The sequence below is a fragment of the Prionailurus viverrinus genome, chromosome B3 (genome assembly GCF_022837055.1).
Source record: "Prionailurus viverrinus isolate Anna chromosome B3, UM_Priviv_1.0, whole genome shotgun sequence".
NCBI classification, from domain to species: Eukaryota; Metazoa; Chordata; class Mammalia; order Carnivora; family Felidae; genus Prionailurus; species Prionailurus viverrinus.
The window spans coordinates 34,808,924-34,835,183 of record NC_062566.1 but is presented as its reverse complement, the minus strand read 5'-3'; the positions used below and the strand labels follow the sequence as shown (position 1 = coordinate 34,835,183).

General features: G+C 37.7%; 1 protein-coding gene across 11 annotated transcripts in view; it reads right to left on the bottom strand.

The window, feature by feature from the left end:
• Window positions 1-26,260, bottom strand: part of DENND4A (DENN domain containing 4A) — a 131,943-nt gene that overhangs the window by 97,233 nt on the left and 8,450 nt on the right. For all 11 annotated transcript variants that reach the window (XM_047863233.1, XM_047863236.1, XM_047863240.1 and 8 more), the window contains exon 2: window positions 8,811-8,889. The gene's annotated coding sequence lies outside the window, so the exon portion shown is untranslated. The remainder of the gene's footprint in view (window positions 1-8,810; window positions 8,890-26,260) is intronic.

The window sequence follows — 26,260 nt, the reverse complement described above, 5'->3', positions numbered from 1 at the left end:
TACCAAATTTCCTATATTGCTAATGCAATGAGTTTTCAGAATTCATGCCACATTTCTCGGAATCTGTATCCATTGCTCAAATATACTCTGGAAATATTCCTACTGTTTGCTTAGAAAACAAACCTAAAGAGGATCAAATGTTCCTACTTCCTTTATATGTATATGACTCCTATGTAGCAATTCCCTTACACATCAGATTTCTGCACAAAATAAAGGTTTTAAACTTTTCAGAAATGGTTCCTAGCCTGACAGTAAAGAGAAAGTAATAACTTGTCTCCTGAGTTAAACACAGAGTAGTCACCGTCAGCTGACTACATGTAACAGGTGCTGCATGAAAAACAAGTAGTTTTACCCAATTGATCATCTATCCATTTCTAAAAAGTAGGAGAACAAAAGCACCTTTTTTTTAAAGCACTTCTGTATTAAACCTTTTTTCTTCATTTCATTACATAGTCTTTGTGTTTTTTAATGGCTGCAATGGTATTTAAAAAAATTTTTTTAACGTTTATTTATTTTTGAGAGACAAAGAGACAGAGCATGAGCGGGGGAGGGGCAGAGAGAGAGGAAGACAGTATCTGAAGCAGGCTCCAGACTGAGCTGTCAGCATAGAGCCTAATGCGGGGCTTGAACTCACGAACTGTGAGATCATGACATGGGCCAAAGTCAGATGCTTAACCAACTGAGCTACCCAGGTGCCCCTGCAGAGTTTTTTTTTTGTTTGTTTGTTTTTAATGAATAGAACATTATTGAGCTCTTTCTTTATTGTTCATCGCTTTTACTTTTACTTACTTTGCTAATTTTTTTAAATGCTATGATGAATAATCTTGAACATAAACCTATGGCTACAACTTTTTTTTTTGAGAGAGAGAGAGAGAGAGAGAGAGAGAGGGCACATGTGAACAAGAGCAGAGAGAGAGAGAAAGTGAGAGAAACCCAGGAGGGGTAGAGAGAGGGAGGAAGAGAGAGAGAGAGGCGTGGCTCACCCGAAGTGGGGCTCGAGCTCATGAACCTTGAGATCATGACTTGAGCCAATATCAGATGCTTAATGACTGAGCCACCTAAGTGCCCTGGCTACAATTCCTAGTATTTCTTCAGAATGAATTTATTAAACTAGAATTTCTAGGTCAAAAGTTACATAACCAAGCCTCTATGTATGTTTATTTGTTTTTATGTGTGCATGAATTTTAAGCTATAAGCTCATGGTAGATACAAATCTTAAAAATACCTTGGTAAAACACTTTCCTTTCATTATACTGAAGACATTTAAATACTCTCCTTTTCCCTAGACTAACTTCATGTTATTTAAGTTTATTTATTTATTTAAGTAATCTCTACACCCAACGTGGGTCTTGAACTCACAACTCCAAGATCAAGTCACATGCTCTTCCAGTTGAGCCAGCCAGGCATCCCCCTAACTTCGTATTAAACTAAAGCATATAGTCACTATTGCATACTATATAGTTTTATGTATTTCTATGCAGAAAAAAGGGAAAGAGAATGAAAACAATACCATCATGAAAATACACATGTATTTAATACGTTCTTTTGAAAGCTACTACTTAACTGTTGGAAATAAAAACAGCTATTATACTAATAAGCAGATATTTGAGAGAAATTTGTATGAAAAATTCATTTTGTTATATCTTTCTGATTCACAAATTTTAATGATTTGATCTCATTTACTGACTACAGTTAACTACTAACAGGGAACAAATTATTGTTCTTCATCAATACATATAAGAAAATAATCAATTTTAAAGTGGCACTAAAATCCTCTTACATTTATTGACAGAGAAGTAAATGATCCCAGTTCTCTTGCCTTGATGTTGTTGTTTTCCATTTATTCATTTGGGGAGAGTGGTTAGGAAGGTAAACAAAATATTTTAAGGCACTGCTGACCAAGTATATAATGCCAAGGACATAGTTGGCGACATTCCAGGTGACTTTTCTTGCAAGAACTAAATGCCCTTTAATTCACTCAAAAAAAAGTCTATAAAGTCTACAATACTGAAAATGCATCTCTAATTTTTTTTTTAATTTTTTTTCAACGTTTTTTATTTATTTTTGGGACAGAGAGAGACAGAGCATGAACGGGGAAGGGGCAGAGAGAGAGGGAGACACAGAATCGGAAACAGGCTCCAGGCTCCGAGCCATCAGCCCAGAGCCCGACGCGGGGCTCGAACTCACGGACCGCGAGATCGTGACCTGGCTGAAGTCGGATGCTCAACCGACTGCGCCACCCAGGCGCCCCTCTAATTTTTATTTTAAATCAAGTGTTATCAAAGTAAGTTTGAGGTTCGGGGCGCCTGGGTGGCGCAGTCGGTTAAGCGTCCGACTTCAGCCAGGTCACGATCTCGCGGTCCGTGAGTTCGAGCCCCGCGTCGGGCTCTGGGCTGATGGCTCGGAGCCTGGAGCCTGTTTCCGATTCTGTGTCTCCCTCTCTCTCTGCCCCTTCCCCGTTCATGCTCTGTCTCTCTCTGTCCCAAAAATAAATAAATAAAAAAACGTTGAAAAAAAAATTAAAAAAAAAAAAAAAAAAAAAAAGTAAGTTTGAGGTTTAGAACCTAGAGGGAAGACATCGTTAAAAATTACAAGGCAAAGAAAATACTGAAAATCTTTAATATAAAACTGAACAACAGTATTTTCTTAATTTTTATTTATTTTTGAGACAGAGAGAGACAGACAGACAGACAGACAGAGTATGAGCAGGGGAGGGGCAGAGAGAAAGGGAGACACAGAATCCGAAGCAGGCTCCAGGCTCCAAGCTGTCGGCACAGAGCCCTATGCAGGGCACGAACCCATAAACCATGAGATCATGACCTGAGCCAAAGTTGAACACTTAACTGACAATCTCACAACTGTACTTTTTGGCAATTCCATTTAGGCAACAGACTTCCATTGGTGTGTAAAAATTACAATCCTCATGAAAAATACTACATATATATTAAGACAAAATGCCTTGCGTTGCCAAGAACTACCCACAGTTCCTTGGAAAAAGGATTCCTAGTTACACGCAAAACTTGGATTTTTAGTGTAGTGCATGAGAGCAACCCCCCCCCCCAAAAATTAGAGGGAAAAATTTTCTTTTCCCCTGGAAGTAAATGTCTTTGAATGCATTTAAATTGGGGGCCACACAAAATAAGCAGTTGATCCAACAGCTCTGTAAATAATCAGTAATAGAAAAACCCTGACATAACTTTACTCAAGTTGGAATAACGATAATACTATGTCATTAAGCAGTCATTTTTTAATTCTTCTTTGTTCAACATGATATAGATAGCTTAAGGAGTTAGCTTATAAAATGTTTAAAGCCATCTTCTTAAAATTTCAGATACCTGCTCAGCTAGTATTTCACTTCAAAGTACATTTATTTTCTTTAAGAATAGCAAACAAGAAGGATGTGCTCTCTATTCCTAAAAGGTTTATGAGAACTAAATTAAGAAATCATTATAAGAAAGCTCTTACCCATTCAGCAACTAATGGAGACTGGTTTATTTTTCTCCCTTTATTATTTTTTAATGCTTATTTATTTTTGAGAGAGAAAGACAGAGTGCAAGTGGGGGAGGGACAGAGAGAACGAGACACAGAATCTGAAGCAGGCTCCAGGCTCCGAGCTGTCAGCACAGGGCTCAAACTCACGGGGCTCGAAGTCAGACACTTAACCAACTGAGCCACCCAGATGCCCCTGTTCTTCTTCTCACTTTAAATTTTTTTTTCAACGTTTATTTATTTTTGGGACAGAGAGAGACAGAGCATGAACGGGGGAGGGGCAGAGAGAGAGGGAGACACAGAATCGGAAACAGGCTCCAGGCTCTGAGCCATCAGCCCAGAGCCCAACGCGGGGCTCGAACTCACGGACCGCGAGATCGTGACATGGCTGAAGTCGGACGCTCAACCGACTGCGCCACCCAGGCGCCCCTCTTCTTCTCACTTTAAATATCTGCCCAATCTGGGGCGCCTGGGTGGCTCAGTTGGTTGAGCGGCCCACTTCGGCTCAGGTCACGATCTCACAGTCTGTGAGTTCGAGCCCCACATCGGGCTCTGGGCTGACAGCTCGGAGCCTGGAGCCTGTTTTGGATTCTGTCTCCCTCTCTCTGCCCCTCCCCCGTTCATGCTCTGTCTCTCTCTGTCTCAAAAATAAATAAACATTAAAAAAAAATTTTTTTTTTAAATATCTGCCCAATCAATTCAGAGTCTTTTGTATTTCTTCTATCATTCCAGTAGGTCAAAGTAGCTAAGCATTTGCTACCTAGGCTAACTTTAAGGACAAGAAAAGAGTGGAAATCAGAGGTAACATTTTAAAGATATATGAAAAACAAAGTTGAGCATAGAAGTTTTGCAAAATTATAAACTATTACTGAAATGGTAAAAGGAACAAAAGTCTCTCAGGGAATGATAGAAAGTCACACGCTCAAGACTTAGATATGAAAATGGGCGATAACACAACGGACCAGTTCAACTACCCCTCACTCCAGTTCACTTGAATAAACAAGCTAGAAAAAACTTTCTTTTTTTAAAAAGTAATTCCACAGTTAAGAATGTAATCTAGCTCATCCTTTCTTACGTTACCAAAACCAGAGACCCTCATATCCATCCTTTCTAAACTTCATCTCTCATTGTTCTTCCAACCAACTTATCTACTGTCTGACAAATTTAGTTTTGCTCTCTTCCTCTTTCACAAAACACTATTTCCTCTTTCTGGCTGATACATATTCATCATATTTGTTTTTAAACTTAACTTTATTTGGATTTTCATTTAAACTTTATGAATTGTACAAAATAACAAAAAGGAAAAGAAATCCAACAATTCCATTCACAACAATAAATCTGGTTTATATTTGACAATGTTTCCTAGTTTTCTCTGAGAACAGAAAACTTCCTCTTTTTTGAATGTTTAATTATTTTTGAGAAAGAGAACATGTGTGTGCAAGCAGAGGAGGGGCAGGGAGCGAGGGAGACAGAAGATCTGAAATGAGTTCTGCACTGACACAGTAAGCCTGAAGTGGGGCTCAAACTCACAAACCATGAGATCATGACCTGAGCCAAAGTCAGATGCTCAATCAACTGAGCCACCCAGGTGTCCCCAAAAAACATCCTTCTAATCCTCATGCACAATTACAATATAGGATATCAATATTTATATAGTTATTTAATAAGTATTTTTCTAAACTGCTATAACCTTCATAATTATACTAAGGGGCTATACAATATTCCATCAAATAGAACTACACAATATAACTACTACCACATTTTTACATTCTTGGCTAGTACCTAAAGTATGATAGGCAGGTGCTTAAAAAAAATATGTGTGCAAACTGATGCAGTCATTCTGGAAAACAGTATGAAGGTTCCTAAAAAAATTAAAAACAGAACTACCCTATGACCCAGCAATTGCACTACTAGGTATTTATCCAAAGGATACAGAAATGCTGATTCGAAGGGGCACATGCACCCCAATGTTTATAGCTGCACTATCAACAATAGCCAAATTATGGAAAGAGCCCAAATGCCCACTGACTGATGAATGGATAAAGAAGATGTGGTATAGGGGTGCCTGGGTGGTTCAGTCGGTTGAGCGACCGACTTTGGCTCAGGTCATGATCTCACAGTTTGTGAGTTTGAGCCCCGCGTCGGGCTCCGTGCTGACAGCTCAGAGCCTGAAGCCTGCTTCGGATTCTGTGTCTCCCTCTCTCTCTGACCCTCCCCTGTTCATGCTCTCTCTCTGTCTCAGAAATAAATTAAAAAAAAAAAAAAGATTTTCTCTCTCTCCCTCTGCTCCTCTCCCTGGCTTGCACACTCATACACACTCTCTCTCTAAAATAAAAACAATACAAAAAACTAAAAACTAAAAAAATAAATCCCTGAAGTATATTATACTAAATGTAAGGTCTTTTTTCTATAATTCAGAATCACTTTTCTGAACCTCGATACCTTAAATACTGTCTGTAGTTGTTGAATGCAGAGCAGACACAGATAATATAGATGATTTGAATCTAGTAACCAATAACCAAAACCATCAGGGCCTTAGGCAAAATTAGAAGTTTATGAGTAAGTGATTCATTAATTCATTCAATAATATTTTCATAACTGCTTATTCAGATCTGACGCTATTCTAGAAGCTGGTGATAGATAATACTGATGAAAGCAATAGCCTCTGCCTTCAAGGAGTTTCCTGTCTAATTCTACTTTTCCACATCTTTCTATACTTTCTTTCCTTCTTTCTATAACTTTTATTCCACCTCTCATTGTCTTTTCTCCTATCACCCTTCCAGATTTCAAGTGCTGGCCTTCAACCTGCCCAAAGTTTCTGTACTATCTTCCCCCCAAAAGCCCCATGCATAGACGTGACCCTTACTTCACTCTCCCTTTCCCCCATCTCCTTGAAAACTGGTATTCCTTCAGTATCAGCATTCTATGGAGATTCTGAAAGGAAAGAAACCTTATTTGTATATTTAACAATAGGGTGAGTTTCTTTATTGCTTTCTTTCTTTCTTTTTTTTTTTTTTTAATTTTTTTGAGAGCAAGCACATACGAGAGGGGTAGAGGGACAGAGGGAGAGAGAGAATCCATACTCAGCGTGGAGCCCAATGTAAGACTCGATTCCATGACCCTGGGATCATGACCTAAGCTGAAATCAGGAGTCAGATGTGCAACTGAGCCACCCAGGCATCCCAAACATGACTTTTTAAAAATAAGCTTTTTAGGGGCACCTGGGTGGCTTAGCCAGTTGAGTGTCTAACTTTGACCCAGGTCATGATCTCATGGTTTGTGAGATCACACCGCATTTGTGAGTTCGAGCTCTGCATTGGGCTCGCTGCTATCAGTGCAAAGACTGCTTCAGATCCTCAATCTCCCTCTCTCTTTGCCCCTTCCCCGCTCATGCTCTCTATCAGAAATAAACATTAAAAAAAAAACACAAAAACACCTTTCATAAAATAAAAAAAAATAAGCATTTTAACCCAAGTTAATGGACTATGCGAGGTAAATTCCTTGAGCAAGGGGGGGCTTACTTATTTCCTAATTTGGAGCCACCTTCTCTCTCAATATATATTCCCAAGCAAAAACCAACACACACACACACACACAAATCCAAACAAAACTAGGTAATTTGAGAGCTCCCTTTTGGACGATTATTAACCTTAGATTTATTGCAACAACAACAAAAAACTTAAGCTGGGAATAGACATTTATTAAGGGGATATTATTAAGGGGAAAGGATCTTATTACTCATCCTAGACTAATCCCTCATTTTATAGTCAAAGAAACTAAATACCTAGCTAGTTAGAGGCAGACAAGGCAAGAATTCAAGTTCTTTAACACAGTATTCTTTACTTGAGGATGATGCCTCCAATAATGGTCAGTAATAGTGACCCAGGGCACATCATAAGACATCTTACAATAAGGTGTTTTGTTTTTGTTTTTAATTTTTTTAATGTTTATTTTTATTTTTGAGAGACAGAGCATAAGCAGGGAGGGGCAGAGAGAGAGGGAGACACAGAATCCGAAGCAGGTTCCAGGCTCTGAGCTGTTGGCACAGAGCCTGATGCGGGGCTTGAACTCACAAACAATGAGATCATGACCTGAGCCGAAGTCGGACGCTTAACTGACTGAGCCACTCAGGCTCCCCCTGAGGTATTTTGTATCACTTGTTATTCGTCATCATTATGTGGTGAATATATGCCAAATTCTGGGTTTCTTTTAAATATATAATTTATTGTCAAATTGGTTTCCATACAACACCTAGTGCTCACCCCAACAGGTGCCCTCCTGAATGCCCATCACCCACTTTCCTCTCACTCCATCCCCCCATCAACCCTCAGTTTGTTCTCAGTATTTAAGAGTCTCTTATGGTTTTCCTCCTTCCCTCTCTGTAACTTTTTTTTCCCCCTTTTACCTCCCCCATGGTCTTCTGTTAAGTTTCTCAGGATCCACATATGAATGAAAACATATGGTATCTGTCTATCTCTACTGACTTATTTTACTTAGCATAATACTCTCCAGTTCCATCTATGTTGCTACAAATGGCCAGATTTCATTCTTTCTCATTGCCACGTAGTATTCCATTGTTTATATAAACCACATCCTCGTTATTCATTCATCAGTTGATGGACATTTAGGCTCTTTCCGTAATTTGGCTATTGTTGAAAGTGCTACTATAAACATTGGGGTGCAAGTGCCCCTGTGCATCAGCACTCCTGTATCCTTTGGGTAAATTCCTAGCAGTGCTATTGTTGGGTCATACGGTAGAACTATTTTTAATTTTTTGAGGAACCTCCATGCTGTTTTCCAGAGAGGCTGCACCAGTTTGCATTCCCACCAATAGTGAGAGAGGGTTCCCATTTCTCCACATCCTCTCCAGCATCTATAGTCTCCTGATTTGTTCATTTTAGCCACTCTGACCAGTGTGAGGTGATATCTGGGTGTGGTTTTGATTTGTATTTCCCTGATGAGGAGCATCTTTTCATGTGCCTGTTGGCCATCTGGATGTCTTCTTTGGAAAAGTGTCTATTCATGTCTTCTGCCCATTTCTTCACTGGATTATTTGTTTTTTGGGTGTGGAGTTCAGTGAGTTCTTTATAGATTTTGGATATTAGCCCTTTATCCAATATGTCATTTGCAAATATCTTTTCCCATTCTGTCAGTTGCCTTTTAGTTTTGTTGAATGTTTTCTTTGCATTATTGAAGGCTTTTATCTTGATGAGGTCCCAGACCAAATTCTGTTAAGTGACTGGTAAATTAACTATACAGTGTTCAACACAGAAAACAGCTAATAGAAACAAATCAAATGGAAAAAAAAACAAACTACTTACACATTACTGAAGGTCTTTCTCTGAAAATGATGCCAAATCTCAATTTGTGAATTCTGCAAGCCTCAGAATTTGAGAAAGACTGTATTGAAAAGAATAAAAATTGAAGTTAAATTAATCCCATTGAAATATTTCCTCCTAAGATGCCCATGGATACTTAAAGTTCTGTTAATAATGATAATTTTCAAAGAAAACTATTGCATATATTATTTTCATATGCTTAAGACCCAATAAGTAATTTTCAAACACCAGCTCTTCCACAAACACCTTTCAGTCAAGAATAGCAACACACTTAGAAACCAAAAATATCAGATAATGACAGACAGAAAATAAAAGAATAAATAATGGCACAAAAGAGTAAATGTGTACAGGAGCAAGGAGTATAAGAAAGAAAAAAAGGCCTATTTCTGGGGCATAATGTATAGTATCTCACTCCTACAGTAAAATATACATATTTAAGACAATTCATAGACTCAAGTAATTTCCATTAGCAAATTTCAAAGAAGTCAATACTTGAAAGTATTTCCCCTTTATTACAGATTTTTTTTTTTTTTTTTTTTTTTGGAGAGAGAGAGTGTGCAGGAGGGGCAGCAAGAGGGAGAGAGAGAAAATCCCAAGTAGGCTCTGCACTGGCAGAGTAGATGCAGGGCTCAAACTCACAAACCTGAGCTGAGATCAAGAGTCGGATGCTTAACCAACTGAGCCAGCCAGGTGCACCTGTTTTCTTAATTTCTATGATAGTTCATTATTAGTGTATGGAAACACAATAGATTTGTTATATTAACTTTGTATCTTGCAACTTTACTGAATTCATACTCAGCGTGATATGTCAATGTACTTCCTGCAACTATATATGTTAAATTATCTTTCAGCACAGACGCCTATAAATTGCTATTATTTTTAGTGAAACCTTTTATTTTCAGATAATTATAGATTCACATTCAGTTGAAAGAAGTAATAAAGATCTGACATATCTTTCATTCAGTTTCTCCCAATGACAATACTTACCAAACTATAGTACAATATCACAGTTGGGATACTGCATTGATGAATTCACCTATCTTATTTTGATTTACTCAGTTTTACTTGTATTCATGGGGGTTTATGTGCGTATACATGGTTCTATGTAGTTTTATCACATCCGCAGCTTCATGTATTATCATGCACGGTTAAGACAGAACAGTTCTATCACAAGGATTCCTAGTGTTGACCTTTCATAAGTATGCCCACCTTCCTCCCACTCCCCTCAACCACCATCCCTAACCCCTGTGGAGTCGTATATCTTTTACTGGAGAGCACATATATAGTCTATGAAAGGAAAAGATAATGTCTCCAAAAGCAATACCCCCTTACCAAGTAGGTGCAGAAACAAACCAAAGAAAACATGTAAGTATATACGGTGTGAAAGAGACTTGTTGGTCACATTTACTTAGCCATCTGGAACATTATATTTGAACATAATTACACAAACATAAATGCACAGACATATGAACACACACAAAAATATAAGAAAGAGTGATCTCTACTAACATACAATGAAGACCAATCTTCTTAGTTCTAAGATAAATTTTCCTATTACGGATAAATTCTAGACTAGAATTGAGTGGACAATATAAAACAGTGCTATAGGACAACTACAACGGGGATTGCTAGGTGTATAAGAACATAAAAAGGAGACTTTTACTGTGTTCAGGTGCAACCCTGCCCTTCACCCAGATATTAGTTGGAACTAAGTAGCTGGTATTCCCTTGGGAATGTGGATCTGGTCTGGAGAGAACAGGAAGAGACTAGAAATTATTAAGTGTTAACGTAGATACCTGTTGTCTCTCCAGACAGACTATAAACAATTCAAAGGCAGGAACCTTGTCTTTTATTTCTTTTGATTCTCTCATATAAATTAAAGTAGTTATAAACACATGATAGGTGTGTAAATATTTATTAAATGAATGAGGTCAGCACAGTAGAAAAAAATGGGAGAGTTAAGACACCACAGAATCATAGGATTTTATAGCCAGGAAAGGTCCTTAGAGATTTAGGTGCAATTCTTCTTTCTGTAACTGAATTGAGACATAAAAGTTAAATCACTTGTCCAAGACTAAATACATTAATTTATGACTCAATTCTCCTGACTTTTAATTTGGAGTTCTACTACATCATGCTTCAAGAATGGTAGAGAAGAAAGTAATTCCCTGGGGAGATCTAAGTGTTAACTAGTGAACATGGGCTTTGATGGGCAAAAAAAAATTAATAGGTAAGTGGGAGAAGTTAAGCTGGTTGACGAATATATGGCAAACAGCAGGTAAGAAAAGGAACAGTGACCAACAACATGAGAAAAGGAAGAAAGGTGAACAATGAGATACAGCAAGAAAATAAAAAAGATGAGGAGGGAAAGGTATAAAAAGAATAACAGTTAAAAAGTGCAGAAATGGGAAGGAGAAAAGTAGGAAATGGTTAAAAGGGATGAAGTGGGAGCCTGGCTGGCTCAGTCCATGGAGCATGAGACTCTTGATCGCAGGGCTGTGACTTCAAACTCTACACTGGGTATAGAGATTACTTAAAGATAGAATCTTAAAAATAAATAAATAAATAAATAAAGGGATGAGGAAATGTTATCTGGAGAATTTGTAATGTTATTTGCATTCTTTTAACATAGAGAAATTATGAAATTTACCACTCCTAGAGTGAAATTAGATTCCATATAAACTAATGGTGACAACAAATACCAACTCCCAATCCTGTACTGAAAATCTGCTTATATTCACCGCTGTGTATGAAATGCAAATATATGGTACACACCAGTCTAGAGTGAAAGGGAAGTCTGGTTTTAAATTTTGTCTCTTGCACCATCTTTTTTTTTTACTTAATTTCCCATATGCATACCCCTCCCACATCTCAAAGTTCTTGCTTCCTCTTTAAATTATCATAAGTGTTTTTTAAGCTAGTGTCTGAAGTGAACTGTTGCCTCCATTGGAATATTCCCAAAAGTTTCTCTCAAACAATACAATATCTGGTTTTTCTTCTCTATTTTCAGAGCCATACACAAGCTATTTGAAACAGCACTCACTGGCATAATTAAAAATACATTTATATAGGGGCGCCTGGGTGGCGCAGTCGGTTAAGCGTCCGACTTCAACCAGGTCACGATCTCGCGGTCCGTGAGTTCGAGCCCCGCGTCAGGCTCTGGGCTGATGGCTCAGAGCCTGGAGCCTGTTTCCGATTCTGTGTCTCCCTCTCTCTCTGCCCCTCCCCCGTTCATGCTCTGTCTCTCTCTGTCCCAAAAATAAATAAAAACGTTGAAGAAAAAAAAATTAAAAAAAAATACATTTATATAAAACAAGCAATCTAAAATTCAGCTATATAAATATATAATAAAACTGAAATCAATTGAATAAAATATCACTTTTCTTTTAAATTTTAATGTTTATTTTTCAGAGATAGAGAGCACTAGTGGGGGAGGGGGAAAGAGAGAGAGACACACACAGAATTCGAAGCAGGCTCCAGGCTCTGAGCTGTGTGCACAGAGCCCTACGGGAGGCTTGAACTCCTGAACTGCGAGATCATGACCTGAGTGAAAGTCGAATGCTTAACCAACTGAACCACCCAGGTGCCCCCAAAATAATCACTTTTCTTAAAAAGTAGACATGTAAGGTTTACAGTTTTGTCATCTGATTAATGTTGAGCATTTCGACTTATTTCATCTTACCACCTATTTAAATATACTTTAAGGGTACCTGGGTGGCTCAGTTGGTTAAGTGTCCGACTTCGGCTCAGGTCGTGATCTCATGGTTCATGATTTTGAGCCCCGCATCAGGCTCTCTGCTGTCAGCACGGAGCACACTTTGGACCCTCTGTTCCCCTTCTCTCTGCAATTTCCCCTGCTCATTCTCTCAATCTCTCTCTCTCAATAAATAAATATACTTCAAAAAAATAATAATAAATATACTTTAAATGCCTTTTTAAAAATCCTTTTTTACTTTCCCTCACAAACTATAATAATACATTTATTTGTTATTAACACCTAAAGAGGACTTCTGAGAATTAATACTTGAAAACAACTTTGAGAATTCTGTTATTCTTCTAATTAATAATGATTAATATGATTTGTTAAATTGTAGGACTTACTAGATGATCAATGACTATAACAAACAATTCATACACGAAGAAACCCAAATACTAAAACACATGGAAGAACTGTTAGCCTTGCAAATAATTAAAGAAATTAAACTTTGAGGTATTACATCATATCCAGTAAATTAACAAATATGAATAAAAAAACATTAAATCCAGTGCTGATAGTGCTGTGAGGGAAATAAACACACTTAAAAATTATTAATGGCACTGAATTAGAATAATTTTTCTGAAAAGTAATCCAGCAAGAACTTAAAACTAATTATACTCTTATCAACTATTCAATTTTGGTGAAATCATCTCAAGAAAATATTTTAATTTTTTTTAACGTTTATTTATTTATTTTTTTTTAAATGATTTTTTTTTAATTTTTTTAACGTTTATTTATTTTTGAGACAGAGACAGAACATGAACGGGGGAGGGTCAGAGAGAGGGAGTCACAGAATCTGAAACAGGCTCCAGGCTCTGAGCTGTCAGCACAGAGCCCGACGCAGGGCTCGAATTCACGGACCGCGAGATCACGACCTGAGCCGAAGTCAGCCGCTTAACCGACTGAGCCACCAGGCGCCCCAACGTTTATTTATTTTTAAGAGAGAGAGAGAGCACTAGCAGGGCAGGGGCAGAGAAAGAGGGAGACAGAATCTGAAGCAGGCTCCAGGCTTTGAGCTGTCAGCACAGAGACCGACACGGGGCTCGAACTCACAAACCGCAAGATCATGACCAGAACTGGGGTTGGACGCTTAACCAACTGAGCCACCCAGACGCCCCTCAAGAAAATATTAAAAAAAAAAAAAAATCAATCTGTTGGCTTGGATTTACAACTGCATGTCTTTCAAGACTCAGAATTTAAAAGGACCTTAAAAATCTTTTGGTTCAACCTCATCATTTTGTTGGAGGAAATTAAAGTATAGAAAGGACTTGCCCAAAATAGCACTGCTCCATCAGTAGCAGAGCAGGACCTGAAACTCCTTATCCCAGATCTCTTGATACTGTAGTTGACCCTTGAACAATGCAGGGATTAGGGGTATCAGTGCCCCATGCAGCTGAAAATCTGCATGTAACTTTTGAGTCCCCAAAACTTAACTACGAATAGCCTACTGTTGACCAGAAGCCTTACCAATAACATAAAGTCAATTAACACATGTTTTGTATGTTATATGTGTTATATACTGTATTCTTATACTAAGATAAGCTAGGGAAAAGAAAATGTTCCTAAGAAAATCATAAGGGAAAATACATTTACAGTGCTGTACTTTAAAAATTACAATAAATAGACCTGCACAGTTCAAACTGGTGTTCAAGGGTCAACTGCATACATATGCCATGTAGACTATTCCAGAGAAGGGGGAAAAAATGACCCAGAATTGACAAGGGTAAGCAGATCAACTTAGTGAGGCTATATGACACATTGTTCTTTCTAAACATCCTGATGGCCAGAACCAGTCCTAGACAAAAGGTATCTTCTCTCCTTTAAAATCCCTTAACAGGGGCGCCTGGGTGGCGCAGTCAGTTAAGCGTCCGACTTCAGCCAGGTCACGATCTCGCGGTCCGTGAGTTCGAGTTCGAGCCCCGCGTCGGGCTCTGGGCTGATGGCTCGGAGCCTGGAGCCTGTTTCTGATTCTGTGTCTCCCCCTCTCTCTGCCCCTCCCCCGTTCATGCTCTGTCTCTCTCTGTCCCAAAAATAAATAAACGTTGAAAAAAATAAAATCCCTTAACAAATTTTCAGTAATCAAACCAACCTCCACGATTTCCCCCTTCTTCTTATTCCCATGAAAATGTATTAGTCCCACTGACTGCTCCCCACTTTTAAATTTATATCACCAACCATGACTTGCCATTGAGACCCAAAATGCCTACTTGATAACTCTACCTGTATATCTAATAGCCAAAACTAAACTATTTCTTTGGTAAAGCTCCATCATTAGACCCAAACACACTTCTCTCACACATGCACACACTTATACTCTATAAATTCACCAGGAAGGGGATCAGTTTGAACATGGAATGTTGCCTATACATATTATCAGTCACAGGAGCTGATATTCTGAAGGTAGTATGAACTCCAGGAAAGAAAAAATAAACACTGCAGGAGTACAAAGGGGGAGGGGGGAGGGGAAAGGCCAAAACCAGAACAACCTATCCCAGAGGAAACAGAATTTATGGTCCAGACCAAACACATTTCTTAGATAAGCATAACAAACATATTCAGGAAACTAATGTAGGATATTAGGAAAATAATAATGAATAATGAAGAACCAACTATAGATACTGTGTGTTAAAAATATAATAACTGAAATTCTTATATACAAGTTAAATAACAAAATGGATACAGTCAAAAATAAAATCAGTAAGTAGATGATCAAAACGAGGCATTAGGAAGGCGTAATAAATGGAAAAAATATATTATAAAAGTTTTAAAATGTGGAGGCTTAAGAGAATGAGAAGACAACCCACAGACGGGGAGAAGTATTTGCAAAAGATATATCTGATATAGGACTGTTGTCCAAAATATATAAAGAATCCCTGAAACTCAACAATAAGAAAACGAACCACCTGATTAAAAAATGAGCAAAAGACCTGAATAGACACCTTACCAAAGAAGATATACAGAAGACAAGTAAGCATATGAAAAGACATTCCACATCATATGTCTTAGAAACTCAAAGAAAATAACAATGAGATATCACCGCACCCCTATTAGAATAGCCAAAATCCAGGACACTGACAACACCTAATGATGGCAAAGATGTGGGGAAACAGGAACTCTCATTCACTGCTGGTGGGAATGCAAGATGGTACACACAGTCACTTTGGAAGACAGTTTGGCCGTTTCTTACAAAACTAGGCATACTTTTACCATATGATCCAACAATCACACTTTTAGGCATTTACTCATATGAGCTGAAAACATGTTCACACCAGCTTTATGTGAGTACAAGGGAGGGGGACAACTTGGAAGGAACTAAGATATCTGTCAGTAGGTGAACAAACTGTGGTGCAACCAAACAATGGAATATTACTTCTAAAAAGAAATGAGCTATCAAGCCACTGAAAGGACACAGAAGAACTTTACATGCATATTACTAAGTGAAAAAAAATCAATCTGAAAAGGCTACATACCATATGATTCCAACTATAGGACATTCTGGAAAAGGCAAAATTTGGAAATAGTAAAAAATCGGGGGTTGCCAAGTGGTTAGAGAGGAGGGGTTAATAGGCTAAGCACAGAGGATTTTTAGGGCAGTAAAACTATTCTATATCTGTCACTACATATATATGTCATTATATGTTTGTCAAAATCCACAGAGTGTACAACACAAAGAGTGAAGCCTAATGTAAATTTTGGACTTTGGGTGATAATGATATGTCAGTATAGGTTCAGAGATTGTAACAAATGTCCCATGCTGGTGTGGGATGTTGATTGTGGAGGAGGCTGTGTCTGTGTTGGGGGAAGGAGTATATGGGAACTTTGTACTTTCTGCTCAAATTTGCTGTTAATTTAAAACTGCTCTAAAAATTAACATGTAATTGAAAAGAAAAAAATTAAAGAATTAGTTTTGAACCCCTCCCTTACGAAACGTGGAGGCTAGAAAAATTAGAGGCAACATCGAAATAACAGGTCTTTCAGAAGGTGAGAAAAAAAAAACCAAATGGAGGTGAGGAAGCACTTAAAATAATGACCAATAATCAATAAGCCTTAAAAAACTGACAGACAAGAATGAATACAAATATGAATCCAAGGGTAACCGCCAGAAGAATAAAAATAGAATACATAACTTTTAAACTGCCACCAAAAATTTTATTTTTCTTTAGAAAATAGTAACAGAGAAAGAAGAAAGGAAAAGAAACTAGGGTAAACAGAAAATACAAAATAAAATGGTGGGAATAAATCCTAACATACTAGTAAAAGACAAAAAAATTTAGCATACTAAAGAAACTCTTAGAAAGCCCTCTTGCAGGTAACACGCCAGGGTTCTTACTGATCCTTGAACAAATCAGGCATGTTCCAGTCTCAGGAGCTTTTCTACCTGTTCTCTGTGTCTGGACTAGCCTTCCCCGATGCCAGCCCAACCAGCCCATCCTCAGGCTGGGTCACCTTCTCAGTGAGGCTTTCCATGACCACCCTATTTGAAATTTCAACAACCTCCCACATCCAACACCTCATATTCTCTTTTCCTGTTCTGATTTTCTCACCTTATTACTTTTCACTATCAAACACGTACATATACTCACTCATTTTATTATCTCATTGTCACTCCACAAGCCTGTAAGTTCAATGAAGGTAGGAAGTTTTTGGTTTCAGGAATTTTTTGGTTTTAGTCACTGCTCTATAACTCGTATCTAGAAGAGTGCCTGAAGAATAGTGTGTGGTCAATATTTGTTGAAACAATGAATAAACAAATTGAGGTGCCCATAAGTAAAGGAATAATTTTAAAATGTGGCAGATACCATGATTTGAATGCCATGTAGAAGTTAGGAGCAATTAAATAGATGTACACAGCCACACAAATAATTTTTTTTTTAATTTACTGAAGATAAGAGGAAACAGCAAGGAATATATACCAAAATATCATTTACATAAATTAAAAACATATATTCAAAACAGCACTGTAGTTTTCAAAACTAAATTCAGGATGATATGCTAAATATATTACAGTGGATATCTACAGGGGAAAGGGAATTTGAGTATGAAGGTGGAGCATGTAAGAAAATAAAATGAAAGCAGGGCCCCCGCGTAAGCACAGGCAAATGATGAAAGCGTACCATGAAATGAGAAATGATTAAATCAAGTCTCTATACCTGAGGCGCTCTCACCCTGCTTCCCCTCAAAGAGAGAGACTTAACCACTGGTTTCAACAAAACTCAAATCACTGTGACCTTGAGAAGACTCATTTCAGTTTTGTGTAAGATGGAAAGCCCAACTGGAATGAGCTGAGGAGAAAAGAGGAGATGAGAAAGCACACATAACCTTTCGTAGGCATTTTGATGTGAAGGGAAGTTGGGAAGCAGAGTGATAATTGGCAGAAGACATGGAATCAGCAGATCTGTTTCTAAAAAGATGAATGAAATTAAGGGGGGTTATGCCAACGGCAATTGTCCAGAGGGAGACAAAATGAAGACGAAGGAGAAAAAGAGGATGAGTATAAAAAAAAGCAAAAGCCTTGAGAAAGTGTGAGAAGATTGAATGTAAAGACAAAGTCTGATTATAGAGGCAAGGGTTTACCTCACTGTAAAAACAAGCTTATGTGTTTAACAATACTTTTTCTGAATATTCCGGCTTTGGTGAAGTAGCGTCTTAACATTTTTAAAGTCGTGACCCCTCTGAGAATCTGAGTAGTGTTAAGGATCTTCTCTCCCCTAAAATACATTGACATATTCAGATAAAACTTCATGACTTTAGGAGGATCACAGAGCCATGCTTCCCAAAGTAGTCCATACACATGTCTGGTTTTTGTTCTTCGCTCTTCAAATATAACATACATATAGAAAAGGCACAGCTCCATGAATTTTCACAGAGTGAACGTACCACGTGTAAAAAAGATCTCCCAGGTGAAGAAATAGAACATTACCAGTAACAGGAAGCCCTCCGTCCTCCTCCAATCTTCCCAAAAAAGAACCACTACCCCACTTTTAAGGCTAGATGAGTCTTGTCTGTTTCTGAACTTTATACAAACCAAACACAGAAGGATTCACACAGAATATATTCTTTTGGTCTAGCTTTTCTCATTCCACAGTATGTGTTTGAGATGCTCATACTCATATGCGTAGCAGTAGCTTGTTCGTTTTCATTTCTGTATAGTTTTTCATTTTGAGACTATAACACAGTTTTACTTATCCATTCTATTGTTAACAGACACTTGGCTTTGTTTCCAATGTTAGGCCATTATAAATAATTACAAAATCATGTATAAATTATTCTATATGTCTTTGATGTGCAAGTGTATGCATTAAAAAATACTTATGAATAAAACTGCTAGGATACAGTCTGTGGTTATATTCAACTTTGGTACATAATGCCAAAATGTGTCCCAAGTAAGACCTTATATTGGATGGCTTAGAAATAAAAACTTTTTTCCACCCGCACAAATATTCCTCCGAGCTAAAATATTAGTTTGGGGGCGCCTGGGTGGCTCAGTCGGTTGAGCATCTGACTTTGGCTCAGGTCATGATCTCGCAGTTCGTGAGTTCAAGCCCCACGTTGGGCTCTGTGCTGACAGCTCGGAGCCTGGAGCCTGTTTCGGATTCTGTGCCTCCCCCTCTCTCTGCCCCTTCCCCACTCATGCTCTGTCTCTCTCTGTCTGTCAAAAATGAATAAACGTTAAAAAAAATTTTTTTTTAAATATTAGTTTGGTGTCGTGTTTGCCTTAATTAAGTCATTGCTGAAGAAAACTATACAAAGACTATAAAAACAGGAGTTAAGTGCTCTGGAATCAGTTTGACAAGTTCAAATCCAGGCTCTATCCAGTGTCAGATGATGAGATAAGCAAGTAAGTAAGTGCTTCGGGTATTACAAAAAAGGGGAACCAAAAAATGCTTTTAATTTAATTCAAATAATTTTATTTGAATAATTTAACAATGCAGCATCATTTTAAAAAACACTTTGCTGATTTTGCTTATATTTTCCTTATTTTATGGTTTGGAATTTATTTTCTTGTGAATTACAGAAGTGGTACCGTAATCACTTCAATGCTTGATGATGTAAATGTTTAAAGATAAGAAATTATGACTCTGATTCTCTCATTCATTCATCTAGTAAATATTTATTGAATGTCTACTGAAAAGGACACGTGTCAGTTTTATTTTCGACTGTCCACCATCTGAACTCCCTTTCAATGCTTAAAGAAATCTGCCACTGTGTGTGTCTTGAAAGGAAGTTGGGCCCTAGAATCAACCATGTAAGCCAAAAAGGCCAGGGACACAGGTTGGTCAATTAGATGCTTTCATGCAGAATTTTAATCTAGGCCTATAGCTGCTAAGACAGTTTAAAATTCATTTTTAGGGCAGTAACACACAACACACAGTGGCAGTGTCCAAGCAATGGCATCCCGTGTCCTGCAGGGGAGTCAATGTGGTCTTAAACAGGAAAAGGATAATTCTATGGCATGACTATGATTATGGCCTAGCCTGGAGCGTGGTTGGTTGTTTTCCCATTTGTTCCCAGAGACTGGTTCTCCAGCCTTCCAGTCATTTCTGTAAACTAATTAATATCCTTTCAATAAACAACTTTTCTTCTGCTTCAGCTAACCAGAATTGATGTCTGGTGTCTACAACCAAGAATGGTAATGCTCCATGTGCCATGCCCTGTACTAGGCACTGGGAACACAAAACAAATGATATGGCCCTGCTTTACAGGAGTTGATAGAGAAGGCAAGTAAACAGGCAATTACAATAAATGGTGTAAGTCTATAACAGGAATAATCACAGAAAGCACAAGAAGGACACACCGTTTAGGCTTGAGGAGTCAGAAAAGTAAGGGATGTCATCTAAATCTTGAAATATGACCAGGGTAATAGAGGAGAGATGGAAGGTCATTACAAACAAAAGGAGCAACAAGTAAAAGGCATATAATCTCTCTGCTCATCACCTCCTTCCAACACAGTAGCAAAAGCATATTTGAAGGACAAAAATGACACAAGGCAGACCAAAGGGTTTGTGGAAGGGGATCAGAAAGTCATAATTTGTGACCTGGGTAACAACAGTCGTGTTATTGAGCTTGCTGTATGAAAATGAACCTCATGCCTAAAACACACCCACACCCACCACCACCACTACTGCCCCCACCACAAAGCTGGCCACAAGTACCTTCCTTTTCTCTATCGTTCTCACCCACCTCAGTCACTTCTCAGAACAGTCAACTAGGGAGTGCTGGGGTTTTGGGGGGGTTTTGGGGGAGGGTTTGGTTGTTTGGTTGTTTCTCGGTGATGGGGGTGGTGTAGGAATCATGAATGAGTGGATAAAGGAATTGAAAACAGAAGTAAAGGTATTAATCAACAGATGAGAGTAGTGAAGCACAGGGCATTCTGCCAACTGCTTACACTAGTTTTGCTTAAAGGTAGGTACAATTCTGATGGAGGAAAAAAACTGATGTGTGTGTGTGTGTGCACTCTTCTAAAGTTATATAATTTCAGTGTTGACACAGGTCGCTTTTAGAAATTTACCTTTTAAAATTATATTAGGCTTATACTATTTATATATTATAGGCTTACATATTATTTTCACTGTTTACTTTTATAAAAACTATGATCTTCATCGGTTTTATAAGCTCTAGCATTTTCAGCCATCTATTGTATGGACATCTATGCTTGAACAGGAAAAAAATCACCATAAAATAAAATAACAAACCAACCAAACCACTCCAAGAAAAATTTGATAAAACAAGCTGAAAGCAAGGATCCGTGACATGTCATTCTCAAAAGTGACATCAAAGTTTTAGAACAAAGTGATTTGAATATTCTAAAATCTATAATTCTCCTTTGAAGAAAGCAGTATTCACTACCATGTGAAGGATATGAAAAAATAAGTCATTTCAGTTTCATAAATTGAATGGTGCAAAAATACACTTCAGTCATATCAAACTCCACACCACCTTTACAAATTTATTTCTTTAAAAAATTTTTTTTGTTAAGTTATTATTATTTTTTAAGTAGGCTTCATGCCCAGCATGGAGCCCAATGCAGGGCTTAAACTCACAACCCTGAGATCAAGGCCAGAGCTGAGATCAAGAATTGGACGCTTAATCGACTGAGCCACCCATGCAGGCGCCCCTCAAATTAATTTCTTTCTGCCAGAATGCCCCTGTTAAAATGGCCAGCCTCTGCATAGTATTTGAGACCTGCTCTTTGAAGCCTTCCCTAACCTTTTTCTCCAGAAGAGAGTTATTCTCTCCTCTTATGCTTCAAAAACACCCTCTACATATCTCTATTATGATAATCACATGAATACTGTAACTGCTTCTTTGCAACTAGATTAGGAATTCTTTGAAAGTAGGCAATGTTACATCTCTATCTCTGTAAATATGTTTCAGCAGTCTCTAGCGGAGAACAGGCAGTCAGCAAATTCTTGTTGAAGAGAGACGGACATGATGTATTCATAATGATATTAATATAAGGTTATTTGCGTTCATGAAAAAGCATGACTCAAACTTCAAATTCTGTACGCGGAAGCTAAAAAAATCAGTTCCCTTGGTTTTTATTTGAGAAAGGGAGAGATTTTTACAGCTTTCAAAATAATCACCTATGGATTGGGGATGAAATAGTTTTGTTATATTGACTACTATGCAAAGGCAATGAGTGAGTGGTCTCTTTTTTATTTCAAAATAATGCCAATTTCATTTCACATTACTTAGTATTCCTTTCTAATCACCACCTTCACACTAACATACTTACCTTCTAAGAGTTATATTCCCTGCATCTCCTCCCCAACCATAAAAATGGGGCCTGATACGTTTTATGAAACCTTCGTTTCATCCTCCATAGCTGACTCAACTAGACATAAACACTTGCCTCAGACTGGATTTTCTCCCAGAGGGTTAGAATAGGGTCACAGAACCATGAGTGAATGTATGACTTTATGAGTTGGAGGACTTGTTCAGCTATGCCCAGTAGTAAAAAGCAAAATGCAGATAGAGGAAAATGAACCGGGTAAGTAGAGAGAGGCAGAGAGATCATGCTGCCCCAGGGTGGTGAGAAAATGGCTACCTAAGTTACCGAGGAATTTCTGGCTCCCAGTTCCCCTCCCCTTCACGAAGCCTGTCTGTACTTTCATCTTCAAGGCACTGTGACATCCCCAGGATCCTTGCTATTAACATTAATTCCTCTTTTTTTTTCTCCTAAGTACAGTGGTTTGAATTTTATTTCTGTTACAAACAAAAGAAATTTGATTTTAAAAACCTCAAAAAAGAAGAGGTCAACTAGAAATATAAAAATGTCAGTTAATCATAGGAAGGAAGAAAAAGCCTTGCTAAAAAATGGCTGTTACATTGGTATCTTCAGGCATTCTTCAGCATAAGAAAATGAAAACTATTCACCAACCATAACAGGTTCTAACAGCAGCCTATACATCCAATTTTAGCACAGTTGTGAGTCAGTATGAATAAAATTCTATTTCAAAGTACAGGAAAAAAACAACAAAGATTAAGGGACAGGGAATATTTTAGAGACTATTAGACCAAAAAATTTTTTAAAGAAAAATAATACTGCTTACTACAATTCTGACCACAGAGTAGATGAGTTATATCTTCTCATAGCCAGTCCTATGTAATAAAGCCTAAATATCATTATGTAGTTTTCCCCATCCATCTAAACCTATTTCTCTGAAAAAAACATAATACTTCAGAGTCCTCAACTAAAATACTTAGTGGTAGATGATAGTAACCTTTAAAAAAAAAAAAAAAAAAGGAATCATTTCACAACAGTACTGCCATTATGGCATTGGCTTTTTATTTTATTTATTTATTTATTTATTTTTATTTTTTTTTGGCATTGGCTTTTTAAACAAGACTGTTATACTAGGTGTTTCATGTTTCTTTGATATTAGCTCATTAGTAAAAAGTTTTCTTTGGCAAATCAGACTTTAAAAAAAACAACACACAACTAGTTTCTTCAGTAATAATTTTCAAATGGATGGTGGAGAACAATGAATATCAGTATCTTGTACTATTCTTAAGTTCAAAACATAACTTTTTAAAGAAAAACTGACTAGTTTCACATAATGAAAATTGAGCAAGACTGGGAAAATCTACAAATGTAACGGCAAGTTCGGAGATAAGAACAAACAAAACAAACAGTACTTCTATCAAATTCACCAAGATTATATAGACAGTTGTGGCGTTCGGAAAAAAAAATGAGAGACAAACTTAGGGTAAAAGGAAAAGTTCTGAAAAATTTAACAGTGATTGCCATAAAAAAGATTTAAAGCAAACAAGTCTCAAGTCTCAATTCTTTACAATAATAGAAGGCGGCAGAGGTGTCAATAATTTTTAATGATTTTTATTGTTTCTAGAATTTTTGTTGAAATTACATTTGATTACGAGTACTTCATATTCCATGAATTTATTTTAAATCAAATACCGAAGGGATACTGTGCAGGTTTGACCCCGTAGTTGAGAAGTTTTCCAATTACCCTATTGTACCCCCCCCGTTCAATCTTTGTCTACAACATGCTTCAGTTCATCTCCAAAATTAATAAAAAGCCCAATCTTACACACCTTAATCCTTAACAAGAAAGGCTGGTTATATGCTACAGTACAGGCTATATGAATACTAAGAGTAAATAAAGGGCATTGCTAGAGTTTAAACAGTGTGATTAATAAGAAAAGTGTGCTAAACTTAAGTACCCATCTATAGAAGAATGGATAAGAAAGATGTGTGTGTGTGTGTGTGTGTGTGTGTGTGTGTGTGTGTGTAAATATTATATAGCCATAAAAAAGGATGAGATTTTGCCATTTGTGACAACATGGATAAACCTAGAGGATATTTTGCTAAGTGATGTAAGTCAGACTGAGAAAAACAAATACCATATGATTTCACTCATAAGTGGAATCTAAGAAAACATAAATACATTAAGTAAATAAATAAACAAAAAGCAGAATCAGACCTATAAATACAGAGAACAAACTTGTGTTTGCCAGAGGCATGAGAGTGGGAGATGGGCAAAATGTGTGAAGGGGAGGAGATACAGGCTTTCAATTATGGAATGAATAAGTCACAGGAATAAAAGGCACAGCACAGTGAATAAAATCAATGCTATTGTAATAGTGTTGTTTGGTGACACATGTAGCTACACTTAAGGTGAGCAGAGCATAATATAGAAGTCAAATCACTGTTGTACACTCAAAACTAATGTAAAGTTGTGTGTTAAGTATACTCAAAATTTGTTTTTAAGTGTGGTGAAATTTAAATAGTTAAGTAAAATTAAGAAATACTAATCCTCATTAATGCCGATTTCAAATTTGTAATAAAATACCAAATGTTGGAGCTACTATAAAGACTAATGGTCAACTTGCCATGACAGTCTCAAAAGCTAGTAATGTATCTTTCATTTAAAAACCCACAATTAGGGGCGCCTGGGTGGCGCAGTCGGTTAAGCGTCCGACTTCAGCCAGGTCACGATGTCGCGTCGGGCTCTGGGCTGATGGCTCAGAGCCTGGAGCCTGTTTCCGATTCTGTGTCTCCCTCTCTCTCTGCCCCTCCCCCATTCATGCTCTGTCTCTCTCTGTCCCAAAAATAAATAAACGTTAAAAACCCACAATTAGCTGCTTTGTTCATTCATTTGCTAATTCCAGGTTGGTGAGGGGACACAGATATATAAGTTAAATATCCTGGGCTCCTGGGTGGCTCAGTCAGTTAAGTGTTCAACTTCGGCTCAGAGCATGATCTCACAGCTTGGGAGTTTGAGCCCCGCATAGGGCTCTGTGCTGACAGCTCAGAGCCTGAAGCCTGCTTCGGATTCTGTGTCTCCCTCTCTCTCTGCCCCTCCCCTGCTTAAGTGTGCGTGCGCACACTCTCTCTCTCTCTCTGTCTCTCAAATATAAATAAACGTTAAAAAAAATTTAAAAATATAGCAACAGGAGCTATAAAGAGTATCTACTGAATATTTACTGAGTGCCAGACACTGTTCTGAGTGCTTACTTGAATTAACAGATTTAAGTTTCACAATAATCTTAGGAAGAATTCACTATTCCCATTTTACCAGGGAAGAAATGGAGGTACAGAGAGATAACACAGATAGTCAAAGAGCAAGGTCAGGTTTCAATCCCTGACATTCTGGGTTCAGAACCAACTACTTTATATTACCTCTCCAATACTACAATCATTCTCTCAAAAAACTCTTATGGAGGGATGCCTGGGCGTCTCTCAAAAAACTCTTATGGAGGGACGCTTTTGAGGGCGCCTGGGTGGCTCAGTCGGTTAAGCGTCCGACTTCAGCCAGGTCACGATCTCGCGGTCCGTGAGTTCGAGCCCCACGTCGGGCTCTGGGCTGATGGCTCAGAGCCTGGAGCCTGTTTCCGATTCTGTGTCTCCCTCTCTCTCTGCCCCTCCCCCGTTCATGCTCTGTCTCTCTCTGTCCCAAAAATAAATAAACATTGAAAAAAAAATTTAAAAAAAAAAATTTGAAGCTATAAAAACTCTCAGTCCAAATCATAAAGATGTCAACTAATAACCAAATGAAGGAGTACTGTTCTGACTAAACCTCAAGAAATATTACTTTCAGAGATTTTTTTTTTTTTTTTGGCCCCAAAAGTAGCGGGGGAGGGAAGCCATACAAAACTAAGGGTCTATAATTAAGCAAGGGAAGTTTTGTTGACTTTTTAAATTTTGATAAAT